This window comes from Tachypleus tridentatus, chromosome 11, assembly GCF_004210375.1.
Source record: "Tachypleus tridentatus isolate NWPU-2018 chromosome 11, ASM421037v1, whole genome shotgun sequence".
NCBI lineage: Eukaryota > Metazoa > Arthropoda > Merostomata > Xiphosura > Limulidae > Tachypleus > Tachypleus tridentatus.
The window spans coordinates 27279303-27301417 of NC_134835.1; the positions used below are offsets into that span (position 1 = coordinate 27279303).

At 31.6% G+C, this 22115-nt stretch overlaps 2 long non-coding RNA genes across 7 annotated transcripts in view; one reads left to right on the forward strand and one right to left on the reverse strand.

Moving 5' to 3' along the window:
* LOC143231811 (uncharacterized) overlaps window positions 1-4411 on the reverse strand; it is a 184050-nt gene extending 179639 nt beyond the window's left edge. For all 5 annotated transcript variants that reach the window (XR_013017207.1, XR_013017206.1, XR_013017204.1 and 2 more), the window contains exon 1: window positions 4261-4411. This is a non-coding gene — a long non-coding RNA (uncharacterized LOC143231811). The remainder of the gene's footprint in view (window positions 1-4260) is intronic.
* Window positions 4398-22115, forward strand: part of LOC143231814 (uncharacterized) — a 68891-nt gene continuing 51173 nt past the window's right edge. For both annotated transcript variants that reach the window (XR_013017214.1, XR_013017213.1), the window contains exon 1: window positions 4398-4904. This is a non-coding gene — a long non-coding RNA (uncharacterized LOC143231814). The remainder of the gene's footprint in view (window positions 4905-22115) is intronic.

Genomic DNA, 22115 nt, shown 5'->3' on the forward strand with positions numbered 1-22115 from the left:
ACTTGGTATTAAACTATATATATATATATGTGTGTCTGCATAACTCGTACTTGGTATTAAACTATATATATGTGTCTGCATAACTCGTACTTGTATATATATGTGTGTCTGCATAACTCGTACTTGGTATTAAACTATATATATATATATGTGTGTCTGCATAACTCGTACTTGGTATTAAACTATATATATATATGTGTGTCTGCATAACTCGTACTTGGTATTAAACTATATATATATATGTGTGTCTGCATAACTCGTACTTGGTATTAAACTATATATATATATGTGTGTCTGCATAACTCGTACTTGGTATTAAACTATATATATATGTGTGTCTGCATAACTCGTACTTGGTATTAAACTATATATATATATGTGTGTCTGCATAACTCGTACTTGGTATTAAACTATATATATATATATGTGTGTCTGCATAACTCGTACTTGGTATTAACTATATATATATGTGTGTCTGCATAACTCGTACTTGGTATTAAACTATATATATGTGTCTGCATAACTCGTACTTGGTATTAAACTATATATATATATGTGTGTGTCTGCATAACTCGTACTTGGTATTAAACTATATATATATATATGTGTGTCTGCATAACTCGTACTTGGTAGTAAACTATATATATATATATATGTGTGTCTGCATAACTCGTACTTGGTATTAAACTATATATATATGTGTGTCTGCATAACTCGTACTTGGTATTAAACTATATATATATATATATATGTGTCTGCATAACTCGTACTTGGTATTAAACTATATATATATATATGTGTGTCTGCATAACTCGTACTTGGTATTAAACTATATATATATATGTGTCTGCATAACTCGTACTTGGTGTGTGTCTGCATAACTCGTACTTGGTATTAAACTATATATATAATGTGTGTCTGCATAACTCGTACTTGGTATTAAACTATATATATATATATATGTGTGTCTGCATAACTCGTACTTGGTATTAAACTATATATATATGTGTGTCTGCATAACTCGTACTTGGTATTAAACTATATATATATAACTCATTAACTTGGTATTAAACTATATATATATATGTGTGTCTGCATAACTCTACTTGGTATTAAACTTGTGTGCATAACTCGTACTTGGTATTAAACTATATATATATATGTGTGTCTGCATAACTCGTACTTGGTATTAAACTGTATATATATATATGTGTGTCTGCATAACTCGTACTTGGTATTAAACTATATATATATATATATGTGTGTGTCTGCATAACTCGTACTTGGTATTAAACTATATATATATGTGTGTGTGTGTGTGTCTGCGTAACTCGAACTTGGTATTAAACTATATATTTGTTTCCTTGGCTTCCCTGAATAACCACATCCTGGGATACACTATATATTTGTATCTCAGAACGGTTGGTATAGGTATTAACACTTTTATAGATAAGCAGAGAACAACTTGTTAACACTTTGTTAACCTGAAAGTGACCTAGAAAAGACGAAACGTTGTTCACTACCTATCAATGAAAGTGTTAAAAGTTTTATTTCAAGCGGGTTTCAAGAATTACATAATATAATTGTTTTTTATTTTGTTTTTACAACTTATATCTAACAATTCTCAAAATGGTTTTCAACCGAACATAATTCATGAGGCAGAAAACATTGACCCGTGCTATGAACTATCAAACTTTAGGGATAAAACACATTGTTTAATAAGTGGTAACGTGCTGTTTCCATGGAAATGGACCTCACCAAACTGGAAAATATTAAACGACTTCCTGTTCAAAATTAAACTAAATACAAATGATACTGTGGAAAAGCTAAGAATATTAAATGTATCAGTGCAGTTGCTATGTGTAATATGTTATAGAGAAACGTATCTGAAGTGCAGGGTGTAAGGTGTGCAGTGATTGGTTTGTTAATTAATAGGCTAATTTATTGTTTATTTCAGAACGAAATCGTCTGAAGAGTTTCGTGAGGAAGATGGCGGAAGGATATTATTGAGAAACGTCTGTAATTGGGTTTGTCTTCGAAATGATTATGTTTGAGAAAGATATGCTAAGTGTCTTTCATATCCATTCAGCACAACGGTGTAATGCTCCATATAATTTCATAAAACAGTTTTTGGTTTTGTTTTGTGAAACTTAACAAAAATATGTTATTACACATAATTCAAAACTCACTTCACTAAAAAATGCAATTTAGGTATCTGTTTCGGTTTTCATAAGAGCAAAAAAGTGAAATTATTTTACAGAGAAAACACACACACAAAATAACATCATTCCATTTGGCCTGAACTTTCAGATCTGATATATTATCTCTTAACAAAGCAGTCCATGGTGGCTGAGTGGTAAACTGGAGGACTTATAACGCAAATAAATTCTATTGTGTAACTTTGGGCTTAAAAAATCAAACATATAAAAAAACTTAAAAAAATAAACACGGCTAATTTAGAAATATTTTATGTGTTGTTACAATCGACTGAGTAGAAAGTGTATATATTAGTATAATGTAATTATACCTTCTTTTCTGGTTCTGTTGCTTATTGTATTCTAACGCATCCATATTCATATCGTTCGAATGTTGAGTCTTTCTGTTATTATAAATACTTTAAGTATAGAGTTTTCTAGACAGAGCATAATTTAAAAGTTAAAAATTAGTCTGAGGAGAGCAGCCAATTATTGGCACATTTTCTATTTAACGATATAAACGATAAATCGTTTTCATCATGGAAGTATTTTGTGGTGTTGGTTGATGAGACCAGGACATTAATTTGAAGTGCTCGCGTCAATTTCAAAGCACAAATTATAAAGCGCGTCATTCTTCAGGTGAGATTATAGAGTTAGGCCTAATATTTGCTATTACTTCACGGTTTATACAGAAATGGTAAAGGTGGATCTCAGAAATACCAGTTGAGTCAGGCTTTATATTTATAAATAAAAGTCCATTAATACTTACAGAAGGAAAAGGGAACAAGTGTGAAACAGTGACCGGCCGCCCAAGTGTCCATCGAGGAGAAGTTTGTTTTCTTATAAGCTAATGAGATTTCCAAGCGAGTTCACAATATGTATGGCTACTTTAGTATGTGTTTGGATATGGATACTGTGATTAGGATTCTATATGTATAACATTTGAAACAGCAATCTTTAAGTAACCACTAGATGGCGCAAACTAGAATTTCAAAAAAATTCAATGCCCTTCCTTGCATTTTGACAGATCATTCATACAACGTGTTTTCTAAATATGAGTTTAAAAAATATAAGCTGTGTGGTCAGTTCCATCAATTTGACCATAAACTCTTACCTTTAGACGTTAAGCCTACTGTTGCCAAGACATCAAACAGACATATGTTAACAGCACGAATTATGTGTCTCTCTCATATTACATACCTCGTCTGAGACGTAAGGTAAAATTGTGATTCATTAATTATTATAAGATACTGAATTAATGGACACACATGTTGGCACATGAATGTGACCTAATGCAAAAACTGGGCGCACGAACTAGTTAAACTTCGGCTAACTTTAAAAGAAAAATTTGTGTGTCATGCGATTACACATTAATATATCTTTTGTTTTTCTATTTGTTTGTTTTTCTAAAGACAAACAGAATTCGTATCAAAAACGGAGGGGCTCCCAGTGGCTCAGCGGCATGTCTGCGGACTTACAACACTAAAATCCGGGTTTCGATACCCCTGGTGGGCAGAGCACAGATAGCCCATTGTGTAGCTTTGTGCTTAATTCAAAACAACAACAGAAATGGAGTGTGCTTTACTCCTTTTAATTAATGTTTTAATTTTTTTCATTTATATCATAAACTGTTTACTATTAATTTTCGCGACAATCTGGTCCGAAATTCCATCTCTAGTCTTTTCAGTTTGTGAATCAAAAAGTATTCCTGGAATACTTGGATACAACTGTATTCATTGCTTCGTTATCGCTTAGATAAAATACTACAACACTTGATTTACTAAACAGTTTTACTTTATAACGGACAGAAAGTTGTGAAAAGTACGTGTATACCCTTTCTTGATAATTAAATAACAAGAACAGCAGCTTCGGTTAACCAAAGGAAAATCATGCTCTGTGAAAAGTATTGGTCATCGAAATTTAAATTGTTATAGATGTGCAGGTTTTCAGTAAAGGGTTAGTTTAGATTACTTTAACGAATCTCCACAGATTTGTTTTCGTCTTAATCTAACCATTAGCCCACTCTCGAGGGAGTTCTGTCTTCTCCAAATTGTGCGACACTCACCTTGAAGTATGAAATTCATTTTAGAATCTTCTTCGCTAAAAAGTAGACGTTCTCTTCTTCTGTGGAAACCCTGATGAATGAGAAAGAAGTCGCTTCTAGAACCTTCAAATAAAATCATTGAATAGTTCTCCTGGCATTTCATCAAATGAAAACTTCGTTCACTTCGTTTATTTGATCATAAAGTTGTTGTTGTTACTTGTGGAACCTCCCTCCATTCGGATTGGATACTTTGCCATCACTCAGATTTAAAGTAGCCGCGGTAATGACAGCGCCACCAACCACATTGCTAGTTTTCACAGACTGGGATGGTTACCTGGTTCTTCCGTTTTAATGATGAACTAGACTTCGTCATGACACTTATGAAAATTTAAATTCTTGTTGGTCCTTCAACTCCTTTATCACCAAAATTAATGAGATAATTAGAATGGGTTCGTAAAAAAGAAATTCAATTATCCTGTGCTGAATTTTGGCGATTAACATATTCCAAGTACGAAAAAATATTCCCTTTGTCAGAAAAGTTAGTGTATTTTGTTCCGCCATTTTGTTTTTCCTAACATTGCAGCTACATTGTGACGTAGGAGATTCAAGTAACACCCCTTGCCATCGATTACCGAACGATTTGCAAAATAGCATCCATGTCTAAGGTAAATATTTCATTTTAAATTTGAGTATTTATGAACGTATTGTCTTGCTGTCTGTTACTTTACCATATGTTCCGAAGTGTTTTAATCGTTTATAATGCTTTAAACAAGTGGAAGTAAAACTTTTTCCTTGTCTTTTGTGTTTCACCAGAGAAGCCTACAAATGAGGCTTCTGTCAAAAGGTAATAGAGAGAATTGATGGACGAGGCACTGTTTGTTCTTCCATCTTGTTGTATGGTTAATAATGAAATGAACCTTAAATACTTCGTATATGTATTTCGCATTTGGCAAAAGCATTTGCCTCATAACCTGATGAGCAAAACAGAAAGCGTTTTAAGGACGTGATTACTGCCTGACGCAGTTAACATTTCTTGAAAATCGCTATTCCCAGTCCTGTTATACAAAACAAAAAGAGCGAAAACACTTACAACACGAAACGGTCTGGTTGACGTACTTTCTGAGAGTTTAGAGTTTATTAGTATCTCAGAATTTTGCCTTTTTCTTGAACTCCAAACATGTTCTAAACACACTCGTGGATAAGTTGAAATGAGAATTATGTAAGTGTAGGTGTTTGTTTGTTTTTTAAATGTTACAAGCGACATCCTCAGATACAGTTTCCTCACGTAGACCTTTCAGATTCGCATCTTCATATTCGAAACCACCTGAGAAGTCATTAATATTATTCTAGTCATTTTGTTGTTTATTTTCAGGCACATTGTGCTTATGTAATGAGAGTAAAAACATAACTTTCAACAATTTCTTTTCGGCACAGTGAAAGGTGATATTTATATTATCGAGTACAGTGAATTAGTTTTGGTAACAGAGCCTTGTTGGTGGTAATTGTATTATTGAAACTAGTCGTTTTGGTCAGTAATTTTTTTATATGGTAGTATATTTTTTAAAGTCTAAGTTTGGAGCAAACTTATAAGTTTATTAATGTCTAAAATAACGTTTCGCATATTATAATCATCTGCCTTGCTAGCGCTGTAAATTTTTAAAGAGTTAGTTTCTGTGAAAACATTATATAAACAGACCGGCTATTAGAGAACATTTGCTAAAATATGTGGTTTTCTTTATGTGTGTGTATGTCTTGCTGTTACATTATATTAAGATTCCTTTATATGTGTGTATGTCTTGCTGTTACATTATATTAAGATTCCTTTATATGTGTGTATGTCTTGCTGTTACATTATATTAAAATTCCTTTATATGTGTGTATGTCTTGCTGTTACATTATATTAAAATTCCTTTATGTGTGTGTATGTCTTGCTGTTACATTATATTAAGATTCCTTTATATGTGTGTATGTCTTGCTGTTACATTATATTAAAATTCCTTTATATGTGTGTATGTCTTGCTGTTACATTATATTAAAATTCCTTTATATGTGTGTATGTCTTGCTGTTACATTATATTAAGATTCCTTTATATGTGTGTATGTTTAGCTGTTACATTATATTAAGATTCAAAATGAAAACATACATTGACTTTGCTTTACCTCTAATAAATCAGTTTGGAAATACTTTGCAATATTTTGAATGCTTCCGTCTATTTTAAGCTGGTATGTGCCTGTTCGTGCCTATATATATATATCTATGTGCCTTTGTCATTTCTCTACAATATACGTAGAACTAAAACATTTCCTTAATTATGTTGCTATAGTTTTCGAAAACCACGTTCTCCATTTCGAGCAGTGATGTCTTTCAAAACTACTCTTCATGTTTATAAACAGATTTAAGATATATGTATACAAATATTACATATTTTTATCTCTGGCCACTATGAGAAAACAGGTGGAAACAGATGTTGATTACTTGAAGAAAGTACGACACATCAAACACATGTGATTGTGTTTGTAGAATAAGTTCATTCTTGTAAATAACACGGTGATTTAATATTATTTTCCAAGTGAAAAGTACTAATGAAACCAGGGAAAATACCACTTCCCTTACATTCTTACTGGCATAAAAATATTGTATTGTTATATACTACAATAAATGGTTTCGTAATAACAGAATACGTTTTACGTTAAACGCAAACATCTACAACAGTAAAGACGTGTATAAACAATTCATAGGAAGCTAAAAGGTTATTTTAACCTGAAAATTGTTGGTTTTTGAAAGGTTATTTTAACCTGAAAATTGCCGTTTCTGGAAGGTATATACATAGTTTAAAGTTAGAGCATTAAGTTCATACTTTGTACCAAGACCTTTGATAGACAAGTTCTGTTTCAGAATTTTAGGGATTCTTTAATTTACATAAACAATGTGTCTTTCCTGTGGGTCAGTTGTAAATATTTAGACTAACAACACTACAACCTGGGGTTCGATTCTCTGCTGAGGTCAACTTACACATAGCTCTTTGTGTAGCTTTACGCTAAAGTCGTACTAACAGGAACAATTTGTGGAAAAGCAGATATTTCTCTAGCAAAATAAAATTAGTGTAGTAACATCTAAAGTAATAACGAAAGAAACAAAGTTTGTAAGATAAAGTTATTGGATACTTAATAGTAAAAAGTTTGAAGATTAGAAAGAAAGAGAAACACAGAGGTTTTATATTAGCATTGAGATATAGACATTTTCATTAGCGTGATAGATGGACTATTTTGGTTTAATATAATTACGTTTTAACGTATTTTGTTTCTTGCTCTATTTATATGCACTTTCCTATTCGAGCTGTAGAATTTTTATCCTTGTAAATATAGTTTAACAAATCGTGGAAAGACAAACTTCTAACTATATGATTCAAACTTTCATAAAACTTACTAATAATTATTTAGAGAAATAAGCGATTCTAACGTTTCAAAGATTTTAACGCTATAATGTTACTAATAATTGTTTACTTGATCAAGCACTTCCAACGTTTCATAGCACTTAAAGCTGTAATGTTACTAATAATTGTTTACTTGATCAAGCACTTTCAACGTTTCATAGTACTTAAAGTTATGATGTTACTAATAATTGTTTACTTGATCAAGCACTTCCAACGTTTCATATCTGTGGAGATACTCCATAGTCATAAGTAAAACTGTGTGTATTCTTCAGTTCATGTCTTGCAAATGTTTCCAACCTCGTGAAATACTTTCTTTGTTATTGTTTTCCAAACTCATATATTAATAGAATAAAATAAACTGAGAAAACTCTTTCATCGTTAACACAAATACTTACTGAAATTTTTAAGTTCGCAGTAAACTCTTTGTCAGTTATATTTCATGTATTTCTCATTTCAGAACAGTCATGTAGATATTGCTAAATTTCTCGTGCATTTTGACGTATGAGATGCGAACAACTTATTCTGAAAGTCAGTTTTCGTTAGCAGCCGAAGAAAGTTATGGAAACAAAATACGTTAATACGTAATTTTATCAATACCAAAGTTCCCTTATAATACGCTGGTAGGTAATCTGTTCTCCATTTAACATTCAAACCTTTTGCTCTGTAACACCAAATAATTATATCACAAACATAGAAACTACCTCTAAAGAGTTTCCTTTTCCTTATTACTATTCAAATATAACTTTTTTGTTTGTTTGAAAAGAATTATTAAAAACCTATTTTTGCGATGTGCATTTGGTGTTATATATATATTTATTTGCAATTATCTATGGAGGAAGTAGTAACATTTCATAGGCTTTAAAACACTTCGTGATCAGGGAAATAACAATGCATGGCTTTTAGAGTTTTTGCTTTGTATTTGATCATCGCTTGGAAGTTTATTGCTGAACTGTTCAACCAAATACTAGTTATTGTACAACACTAAAACAAACTAAGCTACGTTTGTTCTAACTTTGTGATAAAATTTCACTTTCAGTAAACGTATGCGTGGCCAATCGCTATTACAAACTTGGGAACCATACACTGTATATAACTCTAATCTTGTAATTATGGTGTGGGTTAACAACCTGAATTAGCGCACAGTCTCAAGGTGGTCAAACTCGTGGACCAAGCCAGTACTCAGTGTTATTGTTTGTTGGAAAAGTGGAAAACAAGTAAGGCTGGTACGGCTTCATTTGTCTTATTACAGACACTTATTACCGTATATTTATCCCTAAACTCATAACTATAATAACAAATCGTATGGTATTTTTTTTACTATACTGAGAATAGAAAAAAAGTCGAATTATTAAAGAAATTTTGAAGAGAAAGAATGACAAATGTTACTCAGCTTCTACTCCAGTGAAGAAATTGTAAGTTGTCGTATTATGTGTTCTAAATCATTTAAGTTGTTTTTAGTTGTATTATGTGTTATGAATCATATAAGTTGTTTTTAGTTGTCGAATTATGTGTTATAAATCATATAAGTTGTTTTTAGTTGTCGTATTATGTGTTATAAATCATATAAGTTGTTTTTAGTTGTCGTATTATGTGTTATAAATCATATAAGTTGTTTTTAGTTGTCGTATTATGTGTTATAAATCATATAAGTTGTTTTTAGTTGTCGTATTATGTGTTATAAATCATATAAGTTGTTTTTAGTTGTTGTATTATGTGTTATAAATCATATAAGTTGTTTTTAGTTGTCGTATTATGTGTTATAAATCATATAAGTTGTCTTTAGTTGTTGTATTATGTGTTTATAAATCATTTAAAAGTATCAAACTCTTAAATCTTTCTGATTTTGTTGGGTTTTGAAACTTTTTTTTGAAAGGGAATTTTCGCATTCTTTAAAGCAACAATTTACTATAAGTAACAGTGTGTGTTTTTTTATAGCAAAGCCACATCGGGCTATCTGCTGAGCCCACCAAGGGGAATCGAACCCCTGATTTTAGAGTTGCATATCCGAAGACATACCGCTGTACTAGCCGGGGGTAGTTTACTAGTAAAATGTCCCAACTTCTGAATTTATCTCTAAGAAATTTCCATTCTATCAGAATTAAATGCTTATTAATAAAATTGTAGTATTCGTGAATTTCTGTGACATAATCCGATATATTCGCATAAGAAAAGAACAACTGTGGTTTATGACGTGTTTCAGATGTTGTACAACTGATTAGAAATTGTAAGTGGGAAAATAAAACAAAACTTAGTAAATTAATTAAGTACACCAAGTAATGAAACGCGAAAAAATATATTTATTGAATAAAAGTGCATTTCTATAAGAGCATTCTTTGTTAGATACTTGCTAAAGCTAAAATGCTGAAATATTCTAGACAATTGTGGCTTAATTTATTTATGCGTACCTATGAGGACGTTCATAATGATCTAACGTTTCTTCACAGCTGGACATTTAATAGCAAGTCATAAATAGCATTATGAACTAATGGTTAAAGTTCAACAGGCTATAACAAAACTTTATTGATAGGTGAAATAATAAATACTAGGATATATTTTTGTTAAGACGACAAAAAAACATTGTGTAGAAAACTACACACGTCATAACATACCACAAAGTAAATCTTTTATTCGTAACTGAATATATATTTTGATGAAAGTTCCACCAACAATCATATGTACAAGAAAATGAACCCTTCATTGATAACTATATATATTTCATATGTATAGAACAGAGAGCATTTGCTGAACCTATAGTTTAAATGCACCTCAGAACGGTTGGTACGGATATTAACACTTTTACTAATAAATCAGAGAACAACTTTTCGACCTTCTTTGGTCATCTTCAGGTTAACAAAGGTTATCTTCATGTTAACCCAATGATGACCTAAGAAGGTCGAAACGTTGTTCTCTGATTTATTAGTAAAAGTGTTAATACTGATATCAGCCGAAATGAGATACATATGACTGCATATGATTTTCAAGATTTAGCTAAATCATGTGTTTGATTTAATATGAGAATGGGATTTAAAAAGCGGTTAATGTTGAATGATTTATATTCGCTAGTAAGTAAAATGTAAACACGTCCCGGTTTTAAAACTTAAATTTGGAGTTGTCATGGCTCTACTTTCCCATATAGGGCACAGTAGGAAGCATGTACAATAACAGCAAGGAATCAGAACGAAATACGTATCACAAAGCGACCTGAGTTAATGAAACATGAAAACGAACATGTTACAAAAAGCTCTAAAGAAAAAAACTTGAACGAAAATAAGTTTTCGAAACGTTTATTATGTAGAATTAAGTAATTTTGACTTAAAGAGTCATTCACTCGTTTATCTTTATCTTTATCTCTCATCTTGAAACAAATATACAAAAAGTGAGTCAAAAGTAAGTCCGTCAGATGTCGTAGTAGTCGTGATAAGATTGGCTTTGTTAACAACAACAACAAAAGTAGCATTATTGTTGTCAGTACTGAGTGTACTATTTCCTTCCATTGTTGAAAGTGTATATTACTTAGTCGGGTATATATGTATCAAGTTTAAATATTTATATATAATAATTTTAAGAATCTTTTGTCTGATGGTTTTAAGAAAGAGATTGGCTGTAGGCCTTTCTGCCGTACGAAATACGGAATTAGAACCGTTCGTATGTATTGCGGATATAGTCCTCTGATTTTGATTTAAAACTTGACATTATTTTGCTTAAAATCATATTTACGTTGAAATAACACGTTGTTACGTACTCAGAAAACGAACATTTTGGTGATCAAATTCTTTGCTTTGAGACTGCTGAATAAATGAAACATTCATGGAACTTTGCGAGTAATGTTAAAAATTATTATTTGTAGTTTTAGGTTGGAACACGAACAGAGACTAATTCGAAGTTGCACCTACGCACAAATTTGTTAAAAAGCATAAAAAACTAAGAAAAACAATTATTATCTGAAAACTACACAATGTAACTCCAGAATATCATAGATCACCAAGGCCCGACACCTTCATAAGTTGATAACACAAAAATGATAGAAAACATTTAAATCACCAGCTAGCAATGTTGTGAACATTAAAACTACTATTCAACATCAGACATTTTTCACAGTATAATTTATTAACCTTTATTTTTTTAAAGTTTTAGTTTCATCGTATTATAGTGGGCTTTTTTTAAGTGATTACGTTCAACCCTTTTAACACGGATCGTTTTTCGCCGTGTTGAAGAATAGTTAAAAGTGTCACAGTTTTCAGGGCGTTATTTTGATACCCCTATAAGAACTCATTGGTAAATAAAACAGCTTGCGTCCTTATCTACATTTCAACAATATATAGATGTATACATACACACATATGTGTATATTTATGTATGTGTGTCTGTCAGAAGTCATTTTATTAACTTTTGATTTCATGTTGGAGCAACACTCCAACTGGTTTTATAGTGATATATAGCTGTCATAATGTGAATTTTTAAGGGAGAAAAGATCTAACTTGTCAAAGATAAGTAAAGAAAAATTATATAAACTACGTAATCTTTCCAACGTCAATTGAGAAGAACTTTGATTAAAATCTCAGAATGTGTTTTATTTTGGTGTCAGTATTTGTTCTTTGCACAGCGAAGTAAAAAAATTGCAGTCGTAGAACAGGTTTTACAAATCAAAAGAAAGTCAAATTTACAAACACGTTATGAGTAAAACTTAATATTTTCAGAATAAAAACATTAACATATAACTGGTATATTTAACCCAGTATATATGACTCAGAATCTGAGGGTCGCGGGTTCGAATCCCATCCTATCAAACATGCTCGCCATTTCAGCCGTAGGTGTGATCTAATGTCACGGTCAATCCCACTATTCATTGGTAAAAGAGTAGCCCAAGAGTTGGCGGTGGGTGTTGATGACCAGCTTCCTTCCCTCTAGTTTTACATTGTTAAATTAGGGACGGCTAGGTCAGGATAGCCCTCGTGTAGCTTCGCGCGAAACTCAAAACAAACCAAATCAGTTAAATTGTCACATCTGAGTACACAAACTTCTAAGACCGGTTTATAATTCAAATGATAAAACACAAGTCATAAAATAGCGAGATTATATTTTTAGAATGTGCGCCCAAATGTTCATAGGAATGCCCCCTCTCCAAACGTTTCGTTTTCAATATGAAATTATTATCGCTGTTGGTACTTATAAAGTAGACATACTAGTCTGATTATTAAAGCAAATACGGAACATTTTCTATTTCGTCCAAACGTTTCGTTTGATACAGTTGGTGAGACACTGGCGAGTACTTGGATGTTTATAACATCGTATCATATACGTAGGCTAGTTAACATTGTGTCATATACGTAGATTAGTGTTACGTTTTCTGTTAGAGTTTGTTAAGCATTCTCATTTCTTACTTTCGACTTTCACTTAATAATGTGGATCGTTTTTAGAGCTTGTTGCTGTGGTTTTTATGTGTAATAGGAAACCGGTGACGCCTCCACAAACAATCTTTCCACGTGGTGCGTGTTGTTTTCATCGGAACTTGCGTACAGCAGTGATATCAAATTTTGTAGCTGAAAGTGGAGTTTTGATAAACGATAGCTACCGGAAGAGAAGTGAAATACGACATAACAACTTACATTATCTGCACACTCACAAAAGAATTGGATAAAGGTTACTTAGTTATATTTGATGAACGGAAAGGCTAAGCAGTGCAGAGTGCTGTTTCACACCAACAAAAGCGGGATGAACTTAATATATCAAAATGTATTCAGCAGTTCTTCAGAGAGCTTAAGGCTAAACACAGCACTGATACACGAAAACAACAACAAACATTATATAAGAACATGCGTGTCGCGACAGGGTGTCACAGAGGTGTCGTATCTTCACTTGAAACATCTGGGAATTGTTATCAACCACAAGCATGCGACACTTGCGCAAACTTCTTCCTGACATTCAGAGTGCAAATTTCGTCTCTTACTCAAAACAGTCACGCATTTCTTATTTTTAAACATGGCAGAATTTTAAACATGGCAGAATTTGTGCTCTGCCAGTCGGTTACAATGAAAGGCAAAAATGCGCTTTGTTTGAAATCAAATTGTTTTTAAATGTCAGAGCTTTGACCTTTCTATTTAGTCTGTTGTCTGAAGAACTCCTTAATAGATTGTAAGTCGTACTTACAAGCAGTCTCGTTTTGAACTAAAATAAACCTTTAATAATTCCTTGTAAAATATACTTATCTTCTTCTCAAGCTAATAAACGTTTTATGAAGCATTTTGAATTATTTACTAGAATCTATATTTCTATATATGTATTTATTTGCAGACACCTTTTACGTGGGTCTGTGGGATGTATACAGTTTTGAATAAATGTAACATTGTTCGTATAGATGTAATATATTTAGCAGAGACTCTGCTGTTGCTAATTAAATTATTCTGTGGTAATAATTTCGTTTCAAAAATTATACGACGTTTTAATAGCTATACGAGTATAACACATCGTCTAAGTTATGAAACATATTCTAATACAAATTACGTTATTAATTTTTTTATTCAAAATGTCCAACTAACCTCCTTTGTTTTAACTTGTTCCTAGTGGACGGCGGCAAATGTTTAATCTCGCTGTGCCGAAATCTGAGGTTCGTTTCCCCTTAATGGATAGAGCGCACAGAGTACAGCTTTGTAGTTTCTTTTTGAAACTAACAAATTGTTTTAACTTATTATACATATCAGAAATTATGGCACAAGGGAACAACCATAACCATTTCGATTTAACACGAGGCCTTCTTGTTTTTCACTAGAATATTTTGCTTGTTTTTTTTCATGAACTTAAAACTTCGCTCAAAACGTACAGCATTTTTAGATTGTTTTAAATTGTATTTTAGTGATAAAACATCGATTAGAATATCTGAAACTTTATATTTGTGGTAGTAACTTTCATTGTCAGATGTCCAATGTAACTTTCATTGTCAGATGTCCAATGTAACTTTAAATGTCAGATGTCCGATGTAACTTTAAATACCATATGTTAAATATAACTTTAAATGTCGCATGTCCAATGGAGTTTTAAATACCAGATGCTCATTGTAATTTTAAATGCCACATGTCCAATGAAACTTTAAATGCCACATGTCCATTGTAGTTTTAAATGTTAAATGTCCAATGAAACTTTGAATGCCAGATGTCCATTATAACTTTAAATGCCAGATGTCCATTATAACTTTAAATGCCAAATGTACAATACAAATTTAAATGCCAGTTGTCTAATGAATCAGTAAAGTTTACAATAAATTCAAAAGTTTAAAAGTATTTGCATTTTATTCGCCTCATACAAATTATGTAGTTTTGTGCTTAACTACAATCATACAAGCTGGTTTGTATACTATTTTATCAAAATAAACATCAAATGATAACGCTTTTAAAGTAAAAAACAAAGTAAGTGATGTATAGATATTATTTACTATACCATCTATCTCCTTTGAGCTTGTATAGATATTATTTACTATACCATCTATCTCCTTGGAGCTTGTATAGATATTATTAACTATACCATCTATCTCCTTGGAGCTTGTATAGATATTATTTACTATACCATCTATCTCCTTGGAGCTTGTATAGATATTATTTACTATACCATCTATCTCCTTGGAGCTTGTATAGATATTATTTACTTTACCATCTATCTCCTTGGAGCCTGTATAGATATTATTAACTATACCATCTATCTCCTTGGAGCTTGTATAGATATTATTAACTATACCATCTATCTCCTTGGAGCTTGTATAGATATTATTTACTATACCATCTATCTCCTTGGAGCTTGTATAGATATTATTTACTATACCATCTATCTCCTTGGAGCTTGTATAGATATTATTTACTATACCATCTATCTCCTTGGAGCTTGTATAGATATTATTTACTATACCATCTATCTCCTTGGAGCTTGTATAGATATTATTTACTTTACCATTTACCTCCTTGGAGCTTGTATAGATATTATTAACTATACCATCTATCTCCTTGGAGCTTGTATAGATATTATTAACTATACCATCTATCTCCTTGGAGCTTGTATAGATATCATTTACTATACTATCTATCTCCTTGGAGCTTGTATATATATTATTTACTATACCATCTATCTCCTTGGAGCTTGTATAGATATCATTTACTATACTATCTATCTCCTTGGAGCTTGTATAGATATTATTTACTTTACCATTTACCTCCTTGGAGCTTGTATAGATATTATTAACTATACCATCTATCTTCTTGGAGCTTGTATAGATATTATTTACTTTACCATTTACCTCCTTGGAGCTTGTATATATATTATTAACTATACCATCTATCTCCTTGGAGCTTGTATAGATATTATTAACTATACTATCTATCTCCTTGGAGCTTGTATAGATATTATTTACTATACCATCTATCTCCTTGGAGCTTGTATAGATATTATTTACTATACCATCTATCTCCTTGGAGCTTGTATAGATATTATTTACTTTACCATTTACCTCCTTGGAGCTTGTATAGATATTATTTACTATACCATCTATCTCCTTGGAGCTTGTATAGATATTATTTACTATACCATCTATCTCCTTGGAGCTTGTATAGATATTATTTACTATACCATCTATCTCCTTGGAGCTTGTATAGATATTATTTACTATACCATCTATCTCCTTGGAGCTTGTATAGATATTATTTACTTTACCATTTACCTCCTTGGAGCTTGTATAGATATTATTAACTATACCATCTATCTCCTTGGAGCTTGTATAGATATTATTAACTATACCATCTATCTCCTTGGAGCTTGTATAGATATTATTTACTATACCATCTATCTCCTTGGAGCTTGTATATATATTATTTACTATACCATCTATCTCCTTGGAGCTTGTATAGATATCATTTACTATACTATCTATCTCCTTGGAGCTTGTATAGATATTATTTACTTTACCATTTACCTCCTTGGAGCTTGTATAGATATTATTAACTATACCATCTATCTTCTTGGAGCTTGTATAGATATTATTTACTTTACCATTTACCTCCTTGGAGCTTGTATATGTATTATTAACTATACCATCTATCTCCTTGGAGCTTGTATAGATATTATTAACTATACCATCTATCTCCTTGGAGCTTGTATAGATATTATTTACTATACCATCTATCTCCTTGGAGCTTGTATAGATATTATTTACTATACCATCTATCTCCTTGGAGCTTGTATAGATATTATTTACTTTACCATTTACCTCCTTGGAGCTTGTATAGATATTATTTACTATACCATCTATCTCCTTGGAGCTTGTATAGATATTATTTACTATACCATCTATCTCCTTGGAGCTTGTATAGATATTATTTACTATACCATCTATCTCCTTGGAGCTTGTATAGATATTATTTACTTCACCATCTATTTTCTTGTAGACTCATAAAGGAACCTGAAGAATGGAAATTATTCTATAAAGACATCTAATTATTCTATAAAAACATTAGTTTCGCTTAACTACATGCCGTATGCAATATAATAAAGTATACTCGTCGAATATAATAATTTATTTTAGAAACTATGTAAATTTTTTCCATAAATTGAAATGAATACAGCACTTGAATGTGGACACCTTCATGAATAAACATTGACTTATTCTACATAGGTGTGATAATCTAACAAACGGCATATGACTTGGTTTATAACATTTAAGATTCATTTCTGAGTTATTATACACTTATTTCTATGGTACTAAACTGTCCCGTCGTTTATTTCAAAATTAGCTTTTCATTGTCTTACATATAACCAAAATAAAGAATTTTATCACATCAGATCAAATGTAGACAGTATTTCGGGGAAGCTTCTTAGCGTGTGACGTAGGAGCATTATTAAGAAACTTTGACCCACAATAAACTAGTTTCACGAACTTGCAGTAACCAGATTTCAGTCGTAATAATGTCTCTCTTGTGCTTCTGATCTTTTTGTAAGGAGTTTTTATAATTACCAAAACTTATAATAAAACACTCGTAATTTCCCTCCAAAGGTATGAAGTAAGTTGATAGCGAAACCAGGAATAGAACGAATGATAATGTTTAGCCCGAGACAAAACTAATCAACTAAACAGTACATTTTAAAATCATGTTTGTACATATTACTCCTATAATAATAGGAGGATAATAAACATATAATTTAATGGATGTGACAGAGATATTGGTGTATAATGCACACACACACACTAATTAGAGTAGCACACAAAATCATTTCTTTAGAATCTTGACGTAACATTTTCTACAGGTTCCATATTCCTAAAATATTTGATTATTGTAATATACGACCAATCTCCACTCTATATTACTGATTTCTTGGTATAAATTAAATCCTTCAGGTTTAACTTATCCATGAGTGTATAGGAAGACTTTCGATAATGGTAAATCTTTTAGTTTTAGATTATTATATAAGATTATATTTTGTTTATAAACAAATATTTCTTGTTTAGTGTAAATACTTGAATATTTTATTTTTTATCTTGTTTAGTTTTAGTGACTTGGAAACTTACTCTATAAGCTTCTGAAATGTTTAACTGTAGAATCAAAAACAGAAAACATACATTTAAACAGACTGTTTCTTCAATTTTATTTTAATATGTCCAAAACATTTGTCTCCCAATGCTATGTCTGCTGACTTTAAACGCTAGAAACCGAGTTCGATACCCGAGGTGGGCAGAGCACAGAAAACACATTGTGTAGCTTTGTGTTTAATTACAAACAAACAAACCAAAACTTTTACTTTGAATATCTGACATTGAATGTTACATTGTACATCTGACATTGAATGTTACATTATACATCTGACATTGAATGTTACATTATACATCTGACATTGAATGTTACATTGTACATCTGACATTGAATGTTACATTATACATCTGACATTGAATGTTACATTGTAATCTAACTTTGAATGTTACATTGTAATCTAACTTTGAATGTTACATTGTACATTTGACATTGAATGTTACATTATACATCTGACATTGAATGTTACATTATACATCTGACATTGAATGTTACATTGTACATCTGACATTGAATGTTACATTATACATCTGACATTTACATTTATGAATGTTACATTGTAATCTAACTTTGAATGTTACATTGTACATTTGACATTGAATGTTACATTATACATCTGACACTGAAAGTTAAATTGTACATCTGATATTGAATGTTACATTATAATCTGACATTACATGTTACATTGTAAATCTGACATTGAATGTTAAATTGTACATCTGACACTGAAAGTTAAATTGTATATCTGATATTGAATGTTACATTGTAAATCTGACATTGAATGTTAAATTGTACATCTGACACTGAAAGTTAAATTGTACATCTGATATTGAATGTTACATTGAACATTTGACATTGCTTATAATCGTAAGGTACTAGAGACGGTAAAACAAAACGTTTAACCGTTTTAAACCTTAAAGTCGTCCCTTATTATGCATGTACTTTACAGCCATGTTACATTTAGTAAAGTCCATAAATTCAAATAGATTTAAATGTACTTTCTACAAAGAATTGTACCATGAAATGGATGCACTGAAGCATTACAAGAAGGACCTGTTTACATGATTTTGTAATCCGTAAACATTTTTCAAGACTAACATGCAGAGATATGGTATATAATATTAGTTCAGTTGTAATAACATGTTGTATTTAACGACCCATAAGAAATCTAAGACATATATAACACTTCTTAAAAACATTAATATCTACAAAACTACAGAAAAAAAAGTGTATTTATTGAGATAAAATAAGTCGTGCGTTTTAGATACTAAGGTAAAACTGATTAAAGCTAGCATTTAGAACAACTGGTAGTAAATAAAAACAACACGTGTTACCACTATGTACACTAAATACTTGCTGTATGTATTACATTGTGTCTAATAATATAAAACAGTGAAATACATATCTCCCTGAAATTAAGTCTTTGTTTTGTTAACATAGCTATGAATAGAGCTGAATGAGTCCATGTACTTATTCTAATTTTTACAACGCTAAGTTTCTATCTATTGGCTGTTTTAAACAAATCAATTACGATCAGCGATTGTTTCTTCGTTATCTTTACCTACGTCATCAAACAGATGGCGAATAAAATATGATGGTGAAGTAGGAAGAAATATCACACAATTAAATACCATTTAGCCTGAGACCTTTATGTAAGAACTTAAATGTCAGAATACTAGTACTAATAAAAACTACAAATTTTTGTTATGTAACAATATAAAGTGTAATTAAATTTAAGCGCTATTAACCAAGCGTGGACATCAGTTTGGTTTTCAGAATTACTTGGATTCATGCTGTCATGATGTATTTAATTTCACAGCTAGCATGACAAGGGCACAGAAGGTAGAGAGCATTCTGACATAAAGATACAGTTTATCTCACTTTAAAACATGAAAACCACTGAGTTCGTTAAACAGAAGCGGTTACACACGTACAGTACGTATTCATATTGTTCGAACAAAACAGAAGAATGTCTTTTTCCTCTGCATATCAATTTGGCTACCTAACAATCTATGTCTGTTTATCTAGCTAGCTTGCTAGCAGGATCTATGTCAATTAGTACAGGTCTGGTATGAAGGTTAATATATGCAACTATTAAAGAACGTTATTGCTTTCCGTTTCAATCAAGTGTAATTATATTCCATGTAATTATCTTTTATTTTTCTGCAGTGAGGTAGTTTTATAGCGTATGTATATTATTTTGTCACGACTTCAAGACGAGTATATATATATATATATATATATATATATATATTAGGTGGAAATATGTTAATCGATATTCGATGAGCTAAAAACAGTTTTATTTTACTAAGTAGTTTTATTTTCAAAACAAAAACAAAATTGTCGCAAAAACGCGCTCCGCACTTTCAAAGATGCGCTATAGAAGTGACAGTTAGTGTCCACTATCCGGTCAGATCAGGGTGGTTGTTGCTCTCTGATTCAAAATGTAACCACATAGGCCTCTCTGTAGTTTTTCTTATTTGTGAAAATATGACTTCTTTTATCGGATAATGTAATTTAATTTAGGCCATCTCTTTGTTGTGCAACTAATGTCTTAAAGAAAATTATCAAAATAGTCTATATATTTTATTTTAGAGACATCAGCCATTTTATTTTACTGTTGACCCGTACAGCCAGGACCAAGAGGTTCAGATGAGTTCAGTAGGACTCGTTATGATAAAATCCAAGATTTAAGCTTACGTTTTTTTTTCCTACTTCTTTTAACTTGTTTCTCCGTAACTAGAATTACCCAGGACATTCAATGGATAATGCCCTTCTGGGTACTGCACATGATTGTGATACTAGCTAATATTTGTTGTTATAACATGTGATATATCATATATTATGTATATATATGTGTCGTGTGTTGTCGCTGTTCTATGATGGATATTATATTATATTACAACACAGTAATTATATGTATATTATAAGAGGAAATATGTATTATAAAGCACAGTTAAAAATACCACAGGTAGCTTTCTCGTAAGAGTATCGTCACGTTTGTGTTATATCGATGTTTTATTTTGTTAGAATAGTTTTTAGTTTTTCACGTGGTTTGATGGCGTATCATATCTGGAGCTTATAAGCATCTAATAGTTTAATACAAAAGTATTAGACACAAATTGTACTTTAGACTGAAAGATGAAGAACCATTTTAACACATGTAAGTTCCAATGAAATATATTTATTGTATTACACACACACACACAAAATTACGTAGTATTTTTATTTTTGCGTATTGTTATTAGCGGTTCACAACCGTGCATGAAATTTACGATGGATCGACTTATTCTCAACAAACTTTTGTTCTTTAGAAGAAACTAATTCGTGCGATTCTATATTAGTTTTCTGAGTGATTCTCCTGCCAAGAGAAATGTTCGATCACAGTTACTGTCATAATTTTTCTTGGCGGGAAATCGTTAACCTAGTAATGACATGGCTCCATTTTGCCAGCACTATTGATCTCAGCAGTGCTGGGATGACAAGTTTCTTTCTGGCTTTTTCGGAAATGTCCCAAAATTTATTGAAGTAAAATCTGTCTATCCTCATGGAAGCACACATGGGGAGTTTATCAAGGCGAACAGACGCCAGTGGACGAGCAGTTTTGGAATCACCGCTGAGATAGAGCTTCCTGTCACCGGGCAGAAGCTTTGACAGGAGTCATTTGTTTCAGTAGAAGCATTGCTCCCCCCCCAAAAAAAAAATACTAAGTACACCCAGAGGGGATAGGGACTCCGATATGTAGTGGTACAAAGCATAAGTAGAACACAAGGAAAACATAGAACACAGCCGCCATACTCTCCTTCCTCATATTCCCCCACGAGTCAAACCGTTGCCAATATGGCCGCCGCTACTCTGTGCGTCTATTTCACTTAGGCTCGTA